Source organism: Apostichopus japonicus, chromosome 16 (genome assembly GCF_037975245.1).
Source record: "Apostichopus japonicus isolate 1M-3 chromosome 16, ASM3797524v1, whole genome shotgun sequence".
Lineage (NCBI taxonomy): Eukaryota > Metazoa > Echinodermata > Holothuroidea > Aspidochirotida > Stichopodidae > Apostichopus > Apostichopus japonicus.
Window position 1 is genome coordinate 14,871,210 of NC_092576.1, and position 20,083 is coordinate 14,891,292.

At 37.4% G+C, this 20,083-nt stretch overlaps 1 protein-coding gene and 1 long non-coding RNA gene across 3 annotated transcripts in view; one reads left to right on the top strand and one right to left on the bottom strand.

Moving 5' to 3' along the window:
* Positions 1-19,384, bottom strand: part of LOC139983700 (uncharacterized) — a 91,120-nt gene extending 71,736 nt beyond the window's left edge. Inside the window, exon 1 of the mRNA XM_071997435.1 lies at positions 19,310-19,384. The gene's annotated coding sequence lies outside the window, so the exon portion shown is untranslated. The remainder of the gene's footprint in view (positions 1-19,309) is intronic.
* Positions 8,636-14,761, top strand: LOC139983705 (uncharacterized). Of its 2 annotated transcripts, none has more exons than XR_011798805.1 (5): positions 8,636-8,968; positions 10,997-11,139; positions 11,928-12,102; positions 13,402-13,568; positions 14,429-14,761. It is a non-coding gene; the product is annotated as an uncharacterized lncRNA (long non-coding RNA). The 2 variants fall into 2 exon arrangements; XR_011798804.1 differs by having other exon boundaries at positions 8,641-8,968; positions 13,402-13,562.
* Positions 19,385-20,083: the final 699 nt, after the last annotated feature.

Here is a 20,083-nt window from a genome sequence, read left to right on the forward strand (position 1 = left end):
GGAGCATCACTGACACACCCACACATATAGAGGACTTGAAGGAATAGATCTATAGTCTTTCTATTGCTTTTGACTTCTGCAAGGATTCAAAAAGGAAAGCAGACATCAACTTTTAACTCTAAATTAGTAAAATATTTTGACTCACTTAAGATGATTAAGATGAACTTCTTGCAATTGTCGGCATTCTTCATTTTTCTTTCCACTCCTCGTTCTTTCCGCTACCTCTTTCAAGTACCACCCACAGTAAACTCAGTCGTCTAGAAAAATATAATGTTGAAATACTTTAATTAAGCATTTAAAGTATAAGTTTTACTTCACACAATGGTGTAAAATTGAACTGCTTAACCTAATCAAGAAAAAGTAATGTAGTGATTAGTGATAGAGTTTTATTGTGTCAATTTGAACCATGTTGTTTTTATGAATACCCATAGAATAATGCAATGAGCATGTTGAAATTTTTTACTAATAATAACTGAAGTTAAGCATTCTTTTAGGTACTTTAGAGAATTTTATTAAAGGAGTATAGGGTGTTGAGAGTAGCTATTGAGAAAAGAACAAGTAAAGCTGTACAACATCTTCTCATGTTTTTTATTAGACCAATTGATAGGGATGTTTGGAAATAAGACCCTAATCATTTTCCCAGACAGTTGAGGTAAATGTCCTCAAAGGTGGAAATTAAAACAATTAAAGAAGTTTGACCAAAGGTAAGCATATTTTAATTTCCGGCATATTTGGGGGAACTTTCTGAAAATGTCACTATCTAAGGGAGTTGTTCATTGACATTTCAGCAGAAAGCACTTTTACTCCTGATTTGAGTGGAGGTTGCAATCAAACTTATGTAACATGTTCTTTAGAACTTCTTCAAATCAAAATTTTTGACAATAATTCTAATATTTTTAAGGAATGATAATGCAGCTTTAGTGGTACACTAGCTGTGAGGTGTATTCTCTCCAGTATGTACAGTACAGCTTTGTGCTTGCTGAAGCTGAAGCTACTGTAACAATAGAGACACATGCATTTTTCTGAAGAAATGTTTAATGGACTGCACATGTAGTTAACTAAACAGATTAAATGTCACTGGATTGTATGAAGTTAAAGCCTCCATAGTCAGCAAAGATAAAAGGATGCAATGCCTGTGGTTTTGACACCCCGGGCTAAAACCCACCAATTGTGATTGATCAGCAGACCATGTACAGTACTTGAAAGTTATCATTTGTAATGTACACAGCTATTGTTTGTGTGAAATTGAATTCTGGCAAAACAGTCTTACAACAGCACTTTCGACCTCACAAGTTTCAGTATACTTTATCAATGTCTTCATGCTAGATAATCAATTTAAAGCTACTAGCTATGAGGAATTTGAAATTTTATTCCCCTTTTCCCATGCAATGTATGCAACAATAACTGTCATAAATCCTGCACATTCACAAGATAAAATAATTAGGAATCTTGAACTCTTCTAAAGATTTCCATAAAGTATTCCTTGGAAATGATGCTTTGTTCACCAATGCCAATTTCTATCATTTCCTTCTTCATGCGTGCATGGAGAGAAGTCTTTGTGTATGACACTGGAAGGTGCACTTCTGTTTTGTGGGGCATGTAATCTCCAATATGTTCAAATAAACACCTCATCCAAGCTAGTGCAAATGGAGTTTTTGTTCTCATCCTTTTCTTGCCTTTATTGCCATGAATTGCATTTTTTTGCCAACTTGAAATTATTTCAGACAATCTTTGAATAACTTGCTACTAATACCAAAGAACATACAAAATGCTTTCTCACATACAATCTTCCCACAAATTACATGAATAGAACAAGATTTGTCTCAGGTGTGACATGATCTTTCCTGATGAATCCAAATCTTGTCCAGAGTGAATTGCTTTAGCTAAGTTTCCCTCACTTCACTAAACTCTAGAAAAGACTGTTCTAGGTCATCGTAAGAAAGCGATTTGATACAGCTACCATCACAGCAATCAGATGGGAACATAGGCAGTGGATCAATGCTTGATTGCGTCTCCTTCGTTTTTTCTCACTCCTGGTGAAAAAAAAAAGGTTTTGATCACATGAAGAAATTGATGCAGAAAATTCTCTGGCAATACCAAAGCTACTGCTACTACTTCCATTTGAACTTATGTCAAGGTACAACCGCAGCGAATCATTTGTTGTATCTGGAGAAATATTACTTATGTTGTGACTCACAGTGACTGCCCCATTCAAACGACAGTGAAAGTTTTGTTTTAGTATGATTATTTAAAGTTGGTTCCTCTTCCAAATTTTCCATTTCATTATCCATGCTCACGTTCCTTTTAAGTGTATTAGGTAGGGATGTATTTCCCTTGCTTTTGTGTGGAGATGAGAAAAGAGTTGGCTCAATGTCCAATTTGTCGGGATCACCCTCTTTACATTCTGAGAGAAAACTGGTAATTTGTTCAAATTTGTAAGGTTTCCTTCACACATTTTGTTTCCCATGTAAGTGGAGCACAATGACAAATGAGCACAACTAAATCTTCATTTACTCAGCTGCACACCACAATAATATGAGCCATGAATGTGAAACAGTATCCAAAGGCATGCATTGAAAGAGTAAGTCCTCAGAGCAGGGAGTTTTTCCATAACAACTCCCTGCTCAGAGCATGACCACTGCTCAACAGTTTTACTCCCTTTCTGTGGTTAACCCTGCTTTTGAAGACTGTATATATTCACTGTTGGTTGCTGCAGTACAGACTGCCTTACACTGTGATATGAACTGGCTAGGTGTCATATGATCCTTTATTGACATACTGTTTGACCACAACCATAGGGACAAAGTTTTCAGGTTTCATTTCCACAATGGAGTTGCAATCAGGCAAGACAATATTGTTGTGATTGATGGCTTCTGAGGTTAGTACTTTATGCAGACTGTGTAGCCCTGTTATGAAATCTTGCACATCTGTGAGGTACTGTATGTGGATGTATGGAGGGAGAGGACTTCTCCAATGTCAGTATCAATGCTGCAATGTTGAAAAGTGAATTTTTAGTTGACAATATCTTGTCGAAATGGTACTGTTCTACCAAACTTCAGTACAACTTGTAAAAAAGGACAAAACTCATTAACTTCAATAAAATAGCCTGACCTTCAATAATTTTCCTAGCCATTGGGACACAGTTCCTAGTTCCCACAATCATACATAGTGAGAGCAACAAATGTGAGTAAAAATCTGCACACTGGACCATGCAGGGTCATATATATGCCAAAACTGTTATTTATGTTTTGTTATATTTTCTTGGGGGGGGGGGCAGGGGGATGTTTGTAACTGGAAAAGCCTGAAATTATAGCAATATGCACCATGTACAGTATGCAATAATGCAGTATATGAGCATATTTGCTGCTATAAAGATTAAATTTGAAAATTAGCACTTACCTAAGTTCTTAAATCTGTTCTTGGACTTGTGCTTTTATACAAGATCCAGATCAGATCCTCTGATTTTATCAGACGATCATCTCTCCACGGGGTAAACTGATGCATTGATCCAGTCGCATTTGCACTCGAGCCGTACTATGGATCTGATCCTTGCCCGGGCCGGTAAAAAATTCGGATTGGAAATGTGTCATTCGCAGCCGGAAATCGCGTACTAGTAGTACATTTGGTCCAAAACTTTCGTTTTCAAGGTTCATAGCCTAGAGTGACAATGCTAAGTAAGATTCATAGGTCAGTTATGATTATTATATTGTATTCAGGGACGTAGCCAGGGGGGAGCAGGGGGAGCAACAGCTCCCCCCCCCTTTCAGTGTCGATTTTTTTTTTTAAACTGTCGTTTTTAGCATGGTATTTTGTCAGTGCTCTCTTGATCTTGAATACTCGTTAGCTCCGTTAAATCGATTGTAATCGTAGTAACATTCACGCCTACTGATTCAACTACTTACTTAGTTTGGCAGATGCAATTAGCTAAATTTAGCTTATAGCCAATTACAAGCCTACAGTTGGCCACTGTGTAATAAAATACATATTGCCTACCTGACCGCACTCTATGGAATGTCACGAACTGTATGCACAACAACGTCGACAACGTTCGTTCTATGAGTCGTCCTAAGGTGTTGCACGAACAGCATGTTATGAAGCTAAGCTAGCAATCGTACGTGATACGCACTTCCTGTAATAATAATTACACTGCTAATACACTGCGATAACAATATTTGTTTTTAGGCCACTGCATATCTGGCAATATTACAAAATATGAAAGTTTATATTGTCCATCAGTTAAGTTCGTCAAATGTATTAAAGTCCAGACATTGGACAATAAACAGGAATCATCCTACTGGAAAAATTGTAAAAGAGCACTATTTTTGTCTTTCTGATATATTATGTAAAAGAACATGTAAAAGAATTCAAACAGGAAACAAAATCTGCTGATTATGATATCATATGATCAGGGGCGTAGCCAGTATGTAGCACTGTAGGCCCGGGCCTACATTTTTCTTGGCCAAGTTATCTTTTTTTTTAAAAACACCCATAATTAAAATCGATAAGCTTGCTGGACGAGTTTAAGAGTCTATAGACAAGAAAAACTATTGAAATGAACGTAGCAAGAATATGGCTAAATTAAGTGACCTATTCCTCTGTCATCTAGGCTGTCATTTCTATCGCGTGCCATTTCATTCAACACTCTACCCGCCGAAAAAGACTAGGATCCGATCTTGTCAGTTTTTTAACATGTAGTTAAGAACCCGTTTACGCTGATAATATTTCAGTTAAGAAAACAGTTGAGAAATTTGCATCAGATTGCAATCGTCGGATACCTCTCGCCTTCTCTTATTAGGCTAACTTAAACATTTAATAGCTACAGTTATATCAAAGACAATTACTGGCTATAGTTATATCAAAGACATTTCAGGCCTATCTTTGTATCTATAAGTATCAGAAGTTGAAACGTAAGACTACTCTGTACGTGTACCTTGCTAATTTTAAATACATTATAATAGTATTGAATCAGACATTTAATAGCTACAGTTGTATCAAAGACAATTACTGGATATAGTTGTATCAAAGACATTTCAGGCCTATCTTTGTATCTATAAGTATCAGAAGTTGAAACGTAAGACTACTCTGTACATGTACCTTGCTAATTTTAAATACATTATGTAGTATTGAATTACGTACTATTTTAACTCATTTGTTTTTTGGGGTTTAAAAGTGATATTGAATGAGGTGTCTCAAGTTAGCAAGAGGCCAGGGAACCATCTGGGGGGTTTGTAAAACCAAAAATTTTCTTGTACGCTCCGCGCCAACTGATGGTGGCGCTCCGCTCAGATAGTCGTGCCTACAACTTTGAAAATCCATATCAATCGCAAAAAGTGCTCCCCCCCTTTCAAATTCCTCGCTACGTCGCTGATTGTATTGTATCGACGATAGTCAGGAATTCAGGATGCAAGCTTTTTACGAAAAACACCCGATTTCAAAGAAGAGTTGACGATAAAAATCGTGTCAGTATGGACGCTAGCAACTAGTGTAGAATTTAAAACGATAGGCTCAATATTCGGAGTTGCCCTGGGACAGGGAGTACAACGTATGTGTCATAACACACGATGTTTTTGTGCGATTACACTTACAGTATCTACTGTACTACCAGGGAGTTGTAATGGGTTGCGGCACAGCTGATCTGTCAATCACTTAAAACTAGTACGGGGTGGCCAAAGGTCATTTACGGTTAGCATAATAATAATAATCAGGGTTACCAGCGACAAGTAACAAAAAAACGTTAGATTTGCCAAAATAAAACCCCAGAAAACGCTAGATAATCAGTTTCACTCACTTGTTATGTGTTGTTTTCAATAATTCGTTGACTGTTCGTTGCACTGATTCATATCATAAGCAGTCTAGTGATTATTTTAACAAGTTAAAACGGTTAATAACAATCAGGAAATAATACAAGAAAATTAACTGTGGATTTTACAAAAATACTGATTCAGTCCTAATGAAAAACCCAAGTATGAAAAACCCATTAATATTAAAACAGTTCACGCGGTATTATAGTGTAAAAGCCACGGAAGCCTATAAATATATTTTATTGGGTTGCCAAGTGGTAATTTGGTCTCAGAGTTTCAGAAAACAAAGTAATTATTTTGTGAATTACCGATTTGGTGCGATTTTTTATAAAACGTATGCTGGAATCCTAGAAAGGTGAAAAAATACGCTAGATCTATCGTGTGAAAAGGCTAACGCTGGTAACCTTTATAAGAGTACTGTAGTAGACTTGTTTAGTTGTACTGTGTAAAAATATGCACTATGCGGAGTTCTCATCAGTATTACTTGTCAAACACACATGCATGCCTATAGTCTTATTTGTGTTAGGTTAGCCTTTCTGTAGAAGTATTCATTTGTGGTTTACATGGATACATTTGGAAAATGTCGCTTTCACTTGTTTGTAAACAGTAGCACGGTGGGATATGGGGGCAGGGGCATGGAGATCTGCCCCACATCGATGCTAACCCCAGCTCCCAACGACTTTGCTGATCCTATATAAACAACGGTCGACTTGACCACCCCCCCCCCCTCCCCACCCAAAAAAAATAGCTGCATGCTTGTAAGATAAATTATGGTATATTTTTTCAGCCAGCTTGTGATCATAACATTAAAATCACTTGCTATGAAGAATATCATTATATCCCCACCCCCCCCGCCTCACCCATACACAAACACATACACATTTCTGTTGCGACAAGTCCATTACAATATAGTCCTAGCCTACGGCGCTCAACCCTCCGATTTTCTACAGCCATAGCTATTTTCACTTAATTAATCGCACTAACATTGACAATACATTTAAAGCCTCCTAATGTGGCAAAATACATCAAACTTCCATGATAATTTTGGAAAACAGTAAAATGCTTGTGTCTAATTGTTAGGGTTATTTTAATTTTGTTTGGAATATTATTATACAAATTTACCAATTTACTCTGTGCATTGTGATCAACTCCTAGCTGAATCATGTTACTATATAAAGGAAAATACCTAGTCTCCAACAAAAGAGGGAAAAAACACATTTTAGCAACAAAATGGAATAGAGGGCGTACTTTTTTGCGACGTGGAAAACACACATATCTGTGGATCTAAAGGTGTTACAAAATCCTCCTTTACATATGTCATTTTCATTAACACAATTAAAAAGATGGGTAAAATTCAAGGTCATATGTATCAATTTGAGAAAAATATCATGTATACATTTTACAACCAAAATTGTTTATTCGCCGACTCTAGGCATATACTCTCATTTAGGATTTATTCACATTCAGCACTTCTTATTGATTAATATTTTCGGAAATAAGATTGGAAACTGATATGCAGAAGTTACCCACAAAATCTATCACATTTAGGGTTGAAGATCTCGCCACCACCTATAGTTAGTGATGTATTGCATTCGTATAGATTATGCCCGCACGTCATTGGGGTTTAAATTTTGTAATTTTTTGTGAAATAATATGTGATACGGAAAAACAGATGTACTTCGGGTTCTTCATCCATCATTACTGTCCTCTTTCATATAGTACAGGTGGGGGGGGGGCACATCACTTACTTATGGAGGCACAATGTGTATTGTTAAATGCCGTCCTGGGGGAGGGGTGATAGGGGAGAGTTCTCCCTTCCACTTTATGAATTTTGGATCAATTTTAAGGGTCCTCAGATGCAATCTGGTGCTATATTTAGCAACTTGAAGTAATTTTCGGGCTTGCATCTGTCCAATATTGATGTTTTTAATTTAGGCAAATAAAGTTTTTTGTCTGAGTATTTTTTTTAACACTACAACCGCATCTGAAGGGGAAGGGCACCTGGGGGCACGGTTTTTTTCAGGCCCCAGCCCCCCCCCCCCCCTTTGGCGACGCCACTGATGGGAACGTCAATGGTACTTAATGGTAACGGGTTTCTTACTATCATAGGAGGCACCCCATACTATAGCCCATCTATCAACACGGGAAAAAGACAGTACGATTAACATATATACATAGACAACATATGTACTGCACGCAGCCGCGTACACTACACATATACATATTGGTTAACATGCATGTGTGACAGTAACTTTATTGTGCCCACGCTTAGGCATTGTGCCCACGCTTGAGAAAGTATGACTGAAATATAGTAGTCTTCACAGAAACTGTTTGAAAATTAAGCGATTTAGAAGGCATTAAAACCCAATACAAACGAGTAGACCCTTTAGGAACTGCACTATTTAAGAAGCCTATATATTACAAACTTTCTTGAATCCTCTTTCCGACCCCCCCCCCCCGCGCCTCTTTATTTTCAAAGGTGTTGCATACGGGGAAGTTTTGGTCTCCAGCATTTTACCTGGTATTTTTACCTGTTTTTGACCTCCATGCATACACATACTGGTAGGTATATAAATGATCCTATTCGCCAATTACACTGTTTTCATTATTTACAACTATAGTTCTAATTAAAGGCTAAGGCCATGGCATGTCGTCAACTTAAAAAACGTTAACCTTCATTTCCTGTGTGAGAGAACGCAACGTGATAGGAATGATTACGTAATATCATCTTTCATCGGCCCTCCCGATGTTGACCGCAAAAGTGGAGATGTTCAACCAGACTTTGTTGTCTTTTTTCTACCACAAACATCCGCACTATTACTTGATATCGTAAATTTTCACTGTCGTAGTTGCACACACATACGTATACGTTTGTTAGACCAGGGAGTTGTTCAGACCACCAACGTATTTATACCCTGACAAGGTTAGACTGCTCATGCACGGATGCACCAAACGCAAAATCGTAGAGCCGAAGTTGCGAAAAAGTTCGAAACGCCTAAATAATAATTTTATAAAATGACGAGACCAAGAAATTGGTGTGTGGCAGAGGAAGACTCAAATTTTACTTTTTTTCGGACTTGTCCGGACTCTACTTTTGGAACCAAAGAGCCCTTGTCACCAATTACATGAAGATTCGAAATATACCGCCGATCCCAAACAGCATTAAGGTGAGGAAAATTTTTGGACTTATTTCCGTATAATGAAATATATTTGTGTTAAGAATAACCAAGTGGAGTTTTTGGTTCTTGCATGTATATGGGTATGCTTTTAAAATAAATTGAAAGTGCATAGCCAATCGCCCCAAATCATAGCACGCTAAAATTGCTAGGCGTTTTCAAAAAGTACTTTCCTGGAAGCATTCACTCTCCATTTGTTCTCAAATATTCTAAATGAACACCCAAAGCCATTCTTACCAAGGAAGTGATACTTCCCATGTTCGTACACTACTTGCAAGTACAACTTTCTCAGACAAATTATTCCATAACCCTCTGAGAATAAAAAGGAGTTTTGACAAATATATGGTACTTATAACTTCTGGAGTTTAAGACATTGATCTCTGGTAATTCTGCTTGGCAAACCTGAAAAGGTCAGTGAAGGATAAAATGCCTAAACCATACCATTCTTGAAAACCCGAATCAAGTCACCGCGTAATTAACCGACCTATAACCTCCATTGTGGTGGGTTAACTGTCAGAATGCACATTATCAGTGTTTTTTATCTTCATACAGAACTGACATCAACAGTGAATACTATTGTTCTCTGACTCGAGTCAAAGGACGCTTGATCCGCGTTGTGCTAATGTAACTGCCAAGCGTAACTTATTTGTGATTGCAGGTGTCCAACCGCAGTGTAGACAAGCATTTAACGTTATACCTTGAATTCGAACTTCTCTATGATCTGTCGAGACTGTCGTCATATTTTGTGTATTACTATTTTTAAGTTGTTCATGCAAACACATAATGGACACCCTATACATTGCTCTAGACTGACTTTGACGAAAAAACCGTCGGTGTCATGTAGTGTGGCTTGTCTACAACCCAAACTGATTAGAAAAGATATTTCAATCAATTCTGACTTGATTGTGAGTGAAAAAATGCTACTTGAAGCAAGTGCAATAACAAGCAAAGCTGACAGCCATTTAACAAGTCAACGAGTGACACTCCTGACGGTTTCTACTACTACAATCTGTTTCTGTGATATTTTCCGACGAACAAGAAAACGGCGACCACAGTCGCGTAGTAACATACAAGTGCTACCTCCTTAAGCTTATATTATGTACGTACGTGAATTTGACAGAAAACTTGAGGGTCAAAGGTGAAAAAGTGAAGTACACTACATGATGTGAGTTAGTATTAAACGTTAGGCCTACTTCAAGTTGATTCAATGACTAGGATATACCGGCATTTTAAATTTATTATTCCTCTCGACAATTTACGGTACAATTGAAGGCAGGAGCCCAGGAAGTTATTGACCAAGCGATTTTGCCAATTTTTTGACAAGTTCGGTTCGTTGTAATACGCCTCAAATAGAACTTAGAAGAAAAGGGGCCTCTACGGACTCTAACTTAGGCCCTAGGTAGCGTGCACACTATTTCTAGACTGAAGTCTGTGTAGGCTAGGTCACAACATCAAAGGTGAGTCCTAATTTCGTGCAGCTATTTGATTAATTCGATTGATGCTTCACGTTCCTTAACCTTCAGCTTTCATTTAAAAAAAAAACGTGTGTCTTTGTTGTTTGCACCTACAAATCTGTTAAAATATCGTAGAAAATAACATTGTCACGTCCAACTCCAACTTAGCAAGAGCTAGGCCCTAAGCCTATTTAATCAGTGAAGCCAGGATAGTGTTAACATATCAAAATTGTTAAAACGTGAAGTGCTCCTAAATCCTAATTTCGTTCCTGTTGTCGGCTACTCCAAAATCCTAAAATTTTATTGCAAGTATATAATTAGTTTTGAATCAATATAATATAGTAACAAGGAATATTATTGCTTCAGAGACTGACATGCACCAGTGCAGTAAAATGCTTACAGTCTTCAATTTCATGGGGGTGAAAGCCTCATGTGTACCCCTTCTCCCCTCTGGGTCAGACATTGGGCCAAGATTGGGGTTGAGATATTGGAGTCCAAGGAGTCAAAGGACACTAGCATATTATCATATTCAGGTTTACTAACTGCTCTTTCCACTTTAAAACAGACCTTCAACATCAGGAAGTAAAGAGAAAAGAAAGGCTCAGCACAAGTTACCTGTGCTTCACAAAAAGAGGAAGAGTAATAAGGATCAGCCAGTTGTCAGCCCTTTAGAATTCATCAAGAAGGAAGTCAATGCAGCATTCTTAGGTGAGAACCCTTAGAAGCTGTCAGGTACGGTAGCAGTACAATATACTGCCTCAGGAATTGGAACTGTTGTGGTTTTAGAACAGGGGGCCCCTACTAGCCAGATTGAGCATGCCAGACAATCTAATCTGGCCCACCAAAAAACAAAGGGAAAAAAAAACTCAAACTTTTTGGTTCACCAATTTACTGGACAAAAAAAAATTGAAGAGAATTTCAATAAGCGTTAATTTTCAACACGAAAAAACATTGATAAAAGTTTGTCCTAGATGCTAAAACAATCATCTTCCATTTTCAGCAATCTATTTTTGGCCTTTTGTTAGTCAAAATTTCCTCCTGTGGCTACCATGGTGGGCCCGCATACTGTATGAGTAATATTCAGCAACCCACAACTAAAAGGACAGTAGGCAACTGTTAAATTCATTTTACATCAGTTTCTGTGCAGTGTCCTTCATACTGAGCCATCTGTATGCCTCCTACTGCATGCCCATTAAGAACTGCCTCAACTGTGACTTTTCACCAGAAATTTACAACATCAATAGAAGTATCAGTTTTTATTTGAGTGTTATCGGGGAGGGGTCAGAACCCCATTAATAATGTGTTCAATAATTGAACATTGCTTTTCAACATACTTTAACAATCATTATAGTCACTGTGTACATTTGGTTTGAATAGTATTTTTAGCTTTACAAAGTTTACGGAAAACCTTTTGCATACCTACAGTATGGCATTTCCCTGTCAGTTGATGTTAGCTTTGCAGAAATTTACTTACCATCGTTTTTACTCCTCCACAGGTGTTGCAAATATTGACATAGAAAATCTAGAAGTTGGTCGGAAGTTGAGAGAAGTGAATGTGTAATTTCTCACCAAACTAAAAGAGGCTATGTTAGATTTTAACAACCACAATATCAACCACTGACTGTTATAGCAACAACTTTGGAAAACTTGGAGAATTTTTCAGAACCCACGGTGAGTAATCAGCACTTGATTATAAAGTGATTTTTATAATGGAGTGCTTCATAATTGTTTATCAAAAACCATGCAGCAGTGACTGCTTGTGTGTGCATATGTGAGAGAGAGATGCCTTAGCTCAAATTTTGAAAACTTTGATAATTCAACAAGTGCAATATGCATGAAGTTTATACTTGGTAGAAAGCTAGCAAATTCTCAGCTGCAATTGTTATTTAATTGCCAGTGGTCAACCGTTAAAAACCCTATAAATGACCTTACTGAAGTAAAGGTTAAGTGAAATTAGTATGCTTATCCCTCAATCGAGTGCTTACCACTTGCTGTTACTTAGTACGTCAAAAATTGTTTGAGGTCCACACCACCTAAAAATCTGAAACTTTGTTAACAGGTTATCTCACCATGTACAGCTTACATATAGTTCACACTTTGAACAATTAGAAGAATGTATTCGGTATCTACCACCTTAGTAAATTCTTCACTGTTATTGCTTTGGGAGGGGCCAAAGGTCATATGAGATAACCAATGGTCTAAACCTGAAAACTTTGTGAAATGAGCTAACTCAAAGAATAAAGCTACATAGAATGTCAAATTTGTTCCTCTGATATAATACTTGCCATCTATAATGTTAACTTTTTTTGAGGTCAAATGTCATTTGAGGTCAATTTTAGTTAAATTCTGAAAACATATCTCACTAAGTACAGCTTGCATGAAGTTAATGCTCAGTATGAACACTAGTGGTCAACAACTGACAACTTTTCTAGCTGAAGAAGTGAAGTTTTGGTAAATTTCAAATTTGATAGGAATTAAGCATTTGTCTTCTATATTTTTGGCTGTTTCGGTCAAGGTCACTCGAGGTCAGTTACTTTCAGTCTGAAAAACTTCTTAAACATGGTACCTCACCATGCACATGGCAATATTAGCCCTAGACAAGAAGAACAACATGAACAGATCTTTTACTTGACATGTGGATTCCTACATACATCATAATATTAAAAACCTTTGAAAACATGATAACTCAGGGTTGTCCACACCATATCTTTGAGTACACATTTAGTTCTCCTTTGCTAATAGTTGCAAGAGATTTTTTTTCCATTTCACTGTGGATCCCATGTACTCAGTAGAACTCTCCCCTCCAATGCCCTACAATAACAATAGGCAAAGGAATCACTAAGCCCTGTGGCTTTCTGTTTGCATGTCAATTACACCTGATCTTTGAGGACAAAAGTCTGACATTACGCTACTTTGACTTAAGTTACTGATATATTCATTTTCACATTTTGTAACAAATTTTTCTTTCAGGCAAATGGATACCATTATGAAGTTATTGGTGGCATCAACAATCTGACAGCCTGTAAGGAGCTGAGGGAGAGAAATCCAGACAAGAATGTAAAGATACAAAACTTTGGTTAGCAAACAAGCACATCAAAATAGGGGAAACCAGGCATCAGATGAGCATTGAGGTAAAGGTGACTACTATGAATGTTGTTTTTATAGAAGAATTTCTGCCGAGCAGTTATTCATCTCATTCCTCCATATTGTATATTCAGGTTGCAATGACCTATGCATTAAGACATTGAAAGTGTGTATGGAAAGTCCTTGTCTACACATAACACATAACGTTGTGTTGTGCACACAGAATCGCTCTCTTACAGTATGTGAATTTTCAAATAATTGTTATCTAATCACTCTATAGGGAGGATTAGGTACAATATTGTAGTTCCTTTGCCAGTTGGACCATTAACAGTATTACGCAACAGTTGCCATGGTAGTGGTTAGTTTTCCCAATAGGGGTCATTCATTGTGGGGTATTGCATGGTCACCGGAAGTGTTTGACTGAGGGAGGGGTAAAAGTTGTCTGTGTGGGGTGTCCAATTTTATGTCAAACAGTCCTCTTAAATGGCTGGGTTGATTTTCTTAAAACTTGGTATGAAGGTGTTTTAGGGTTAAAGTCTATGTCTAGCAGACCCCCCAGAAACATAGGTCAAATGTCACATCAAATTAAATTCAATGTTTTAATTCAATATTACTCCAAGGGGACACATTACATTCAAATGGAATCTTCACTTGTATAATGGGAACAACATGTAGGCTACTAATACAGGCAGAAATGTGACCTCTGTCATAGTATTACTCAGATTGTAGAGGACAGCAGAGTGATAGCACTGCAATCATATGGCAGTATAGTCCTGCTAACTTATCATATCAAAAAACATTTGCAGTCTTTGTTCATTTGTTTTTTTACTATCAATGCAACAGATAAAAAATAAATAAAATGGTTAGACTGTCAGTGTAGAATAAAGTTTTATTTCTCTCTTTCTTTCTGAAGATGACACAGAAATACTCACACTGAGTCTGTTTGGTCTGGCCATTGCGTTCAAGAGGAAAACCATTGCAAGGAAACTTTGATGGGATGATGGCACAGAACTCAATGTGCCTATTGTTGCTAGTGATGATCCTAAATCACAGAGGATGAAAAAAATGTGTGTAGCACTAATTAAAAGAAGCGTATTGATTTTGGTGAAGGTCAAAGGTCATTTGGGGACAACAGGGAGGTTAATTGTCTTGTAGGGTATATGTGTTCATGTTCAGAAAGTGGCAACACTGAAACAGCCACATGGTCTTCTACTCTGCAAATCCTAAAATGCTTGTTTTAAGTGTGTGTGAAATAAAAAAGGGGGGGGGGGAGGGGGGGTAAGGTTACAGTGACTTCTCATATTATTGTATTTTTTTTGGTGAAAAATTATTAGTAGGGGTATCAGTATGCCCATTAGAGCAATCTGAGGGTCTGAATAGTACATCCTTCAGAACTGCATTGTAAGCCACTTATTGTTGTTATTAATGATGTAATTTCTTATTGCTAAATGACACTCCGAGCAGTAGGGGGTGTATCGGTACAGACTTCAGAACTGCATTCTTAGCCACCTAATGGTGTTATTATGTTATTTCAGAACTAATGGTGTAACTTCTTGGTGCTAAATGACACTCCAACCATTAGCGGGGCGTTTTGGTACACCTCTCAGAACTGTTTTTGCAAGACACTAAATTTTGTTACTTCTTGGTGCTAAATGACACTCCAACCAGTAGCGGGGCATATTGGTACGCCCCTTAGAACTGTTTTTGCAAGCCCCTAAATGGTGTCACTTCTTGGTGCTAAATGACACTCCAACCATTAGCGGGGCGTATTGGTACGCCCCTCAGAACTGTATTGCAAGCCACTAAATTTTGTAACTTCTTGGTGCTAAATGACATTCCAACCAATAGTGGGGCGTATTGGTACGCCCCTCAGAACTGTATTGTAAGCCACTAAATGTTGTTACTTCTTGGTGCTAAATGACACTCCAACCAGTAGCAGGGCGTATTGGTACGCCCCTTAGAACTGTATTGTAAGCCACTAAATGTTGGTACTTCTTGGGGCTAAATGACACTCCAACCATTAGCGGGGCGTATTGGTACGCCCCTTAGAACTGTATTGCAAGCCACTAAATTTTGTTACTTCTTGGTGCTAAATGACACTCCAACCAGTAGCGGGGCGTATTGGTACGCCCCTTAATGGTGTTACTTCTTGGTGCTAAATGACACTCCAACCAGTAGCGGGGCGTATTGGTACGCCCCTTAGAACTGTATTGCAAGCCACTAAATTTTGTAACTTCTTGTTGCTAAATGACACTCCAACCAGTAGTGGGGTGTATTGGTACGCCCCTCAGAACTGTATTGCAAGCCACTAAATGTTGTTACTTCTTGGTGCTAAATGACACTCCAACCAGTAGCGGGGCGTATTGGTACGCCCCTCAGAACTGTATTGTAAGCCATTAATGGTGTTTCTTCTTGGTGCTAAATGACACTCCCTTGCAGTTGTGGGGTGTATTTGTTTCACTGATTCACTTTTGTACAGGGACGAGGTATTTTCCTTCCTTTTAAGTCATGTAAGAAATTAACCTACTAAATTTCAGTTTATGGTCATGTAGATAAAATATAACATGAAATACATAAGTTGGTACAAACAAAAAATAATTTTCTCATTGTGCTATTTTTGTCTCAAATTTATGTATCTGCAGTATGATTACCATGCATTTTCCTTTTTAACTCACATTTTGAAGGTTTAAAGACAATGACAGTCATAGCGTAGATTTTTCACTTATATATACCATATTTTTATACCCGAGTGCAAACGTCATTAAAAGCAATATAATTTCTGGTAAATTTATCAATGTTGAACAAAAAGTTTTTTTTTTCTTGGATAAAAATCAGGTTTAAATAGTTCCTAGAAACCCTAAATGTTTCCTAGCCTCTTTTTAATAGTCAAAAACGTTTATCAGTGTCAAACTATGACAGCATTTTGTTACACTTGGCCTAAGCAAAGTTACTCGCGTCTGAAATCTGCCTTGAAATATGTTGTTGTTTATCTATCAATCTTTATCTTGGATCCGATTGAAAGTCTTTTCATAATACGATATGTATAATACAATGATTACAGCAAACCATTTAGATTCTACCTGGAAATAGTACACACGACATTTCCTTTTTGTGTAATTTGCTTGACAGAAAACCTGGGTTAATTTCGTCTTCGTTGGACGTTTAACCTGAAGAATTTGAATGTCAGATATGAACTGAACCCAATGTATCCTGCCATACAGCAACTAAAGTATGTACAGTCACCACATATGACACACTGTTTTTACATCCGAGGATTTGGTACCTGTACCAGCGAGCTCTCTTTATCAATATATGTGTGTTTACAAATATTTCTCAGTTGCCATATGACGTTTAATGTGTCGAAAATATACTTCTAGTGACTACGATATCGAATTCAATAACTTAACATTAAGTAAGACTAAATGTCGTTTTTGACTGCAGACTCAAGTTTATATCTTTATATATCTCGTTGATATTTGTAAGGATACACTTGCAACAAATAAACGTTGAATCATTTTAATAGGGGGTCCCAAAAAACATGTTACAAAAGTCAGTACGTAGAAATATAGTGTATCGTATCTTTAACCATGTATATTTAAACTACTTATGTAAATAGTTTGATAGGGATTCATATTGACAGAGTCTGATTGTTTTTGTCGACGTGAAATACTCCACAAAATGAATATCCAGTTCAAGACACTGACAGTGTCTAACTTACTAGTCATTGCCAGGGGCTGCATTATCATAAATACGATTGTCGTTAAGTCTAGCCTACCGTGACATACCGTACCTAGGCATATCCATTTACACCGTTCTAATTTATTATCACTACTGCTTGTTTAACCCCATGTCTGCGATTGTCTATTGTGCAGGTCCTTAACCTAGGTAATACATACATAATGCTTGCTACTTGTATTCTTTACTGAAAGTGCCAACATATTTCTTCTTCAAAGGATCGTCGGAATTGTCCGGTATCGAAACTAATAATGGAGTAATTTCTAAACAACAAATATGATACGTTGAAATTGGTACCCTGTGATTACCGGATGGATGAAGGTAATCATACATATTCAGGAAACTTCCTCTGTTGTTCTTTGTGTTACAAGCTGCATAGCACATAATGGCGTATTACTCGAGCTAATGTACAGTGCTACACTATATAAATAAATAGGAGGCAGCACTTACAATGTGATATTATTCAACGTGGCTCGTTTTTACACAAAGTTGTCACGGCAAGCAAGTTGAAACAGAGATTTATGTTTTTTTTTTATGAAAATAACCATATTTATGTTTTCCTTGTCATTTGACAATGTTTTTGGAAAAAGGACAGTTACAACTGGAAGAATGAGAATAATACGACAACATTAAAGGATATTGTCTACGATACAAGAAATGTCAATTTGATTAAGATATTTTTTATGATATACAGCAATGTGATGCTACTATTAGGTACAATGCTCTTTTAGATCAGCTGGATGCCTAAATATACTTCTCGAGAGACTCTGGTAATCGACAACTTGATCGTGAACAGTAACAACCGCTGTTCAGAGCCCATTGAGATCTTATAAGATGATATCGCCTGACCAATTGTTTTCAGTCCCAATTGACACTAATTACCACTCATTTTAGAAGCAACAAAATTATAACTAGAGAGATGATGGAAGGTTTGCGGCTAGGTAAATTATATCCGAAAGTCCACACCCCGTAGCAGATGAACTAGCAATAAGAGCATTGTAATAAGTGTGGTATGCTGAAGTTGTAGTGAACGACTGGATTACAGAGTCTATGACCAAATGAACCATTTCTTCAATGTTATTGACATTGTAGAGGACGGTACGAAACTGTGCATAATGCAAATGGGTCGAGTGCATACAATATAATAATACATTTAGTGGCACCGAAAAAACCAGAAGAACGTAAATTTACCAAACTGGTTGAGCTAATGACAAATCATGACGATCCTCCACCATCCGAAATAGTGTAAATGTTTAAATTCAACAGCCCTTAATAGAAAGTCTACCGTGACAGTTGCAATGTTTATGTTGATTGACATGCATGGCTGACATCTGTAACTTTGGTCAACTACTATATGACATATTACTGGTTCGTGCAATTAACGATGGTCAAATACAAACCAGACCTTAATCGGAATCTAATATTAACGAGAGCTCTAGAGTTAGCAATTGAAGCAGCAGTAGCTTCTAAAAACGTTAAAGATAGTCAAGAATTAGCAGACATATTACTGTGACAACGAATGAACAATCGGTACACAAAGTGTAAGCAAAGCCAATCCATGTCAAATCTATAGGGATAAAGAGAGAAGGCCTATAGCACAGCATTATCGTACTGAGTCGTATTGCTCATAGATGAACAATCATATCGCGGCAGTGTGAAAGGTCAAAAGCGTCTATGTACAATCAGAGTTTAAAAGTGAAACATGAACATTATGAAAGTCCAAAATCGTTCTAACCACAGACTGTTAAGCATTCCAAAAACGACAGGAGTGAAAGTGATGACTCACCTCGGGAAGAATGTTTACAATACATCATAATGATCGAATGAAGCTACATTACAACACATTGGCAGCAATAGAGGAAGTGAGGGTAAGCAGGTTTGTTTTGAATTATATAGGGCGTCATTCACCGTAGTTGGAGAGCGTTATATCAGGAATATTTTCCACATTATGTACTAAGTACAGCTAAAATCAGAGTATGTACAAACACTGGAGAAAGACTTAAAGATATTGGTTTAATGTAATCTGAAGAAAAGAGCGATAAAGGTATCGTGAACTTACCAAATTACGTTGTCATGTGAGGCAGGACCGCCGATATAAGCATATGACTTCACAGCGGAACCTTTGTTAGCTGTTGTTTATAGGTCGTGATTGGTTAACGAGTTTGAAACTTGATAGGGTGACCATATTTCAGAGTGTAAACAAGGTTAGTGATATGAATAGTCCAAAGTCGCTAAAAGAGATACTTAGTAGACATGAGCCAATAATCAAAGAAGAACATGATCATTGAATGGAAGTTAACCTAACATTCATATTGATTAAACAATACCGCCAAAGTACTGTCGAACTAGGACCGTAACCTATGCTGTTAGACACAAGGTTGAAGGTGATATAATGCGATTAGAGAAAGCTGAACTCATCGAACCGGTACCACATGATGAATGGGAAGCGCCTATAGTTCAAGTATTGAAACCAGACGAGCCAATACGCATCTACGGAGATTAAAAGCTAACAGTTAACCAGGCAGCTGAGATTGGCAACTATCATATTCCAAAGGCGGAAGACATATTCGCAACATTCACGCGTGGAAAGAAATGTTCGAATATTGATCTTAGCCTAGCCAGGTGCATCAACAGGTACTGCTAGATGACAATATAATGCAACGGGTATTAGTAAACACACAAAAAGGGCTATACCGATTCAACATATTACATTTCTCAGTGAATACTGGAGAGCATCCTACAATGCATACCACAAGTAATATGTACTTGAATGATATATGGAGCACAGGTAGGTCAAATACATATTATATGGACACAATGAACATAGTACTCA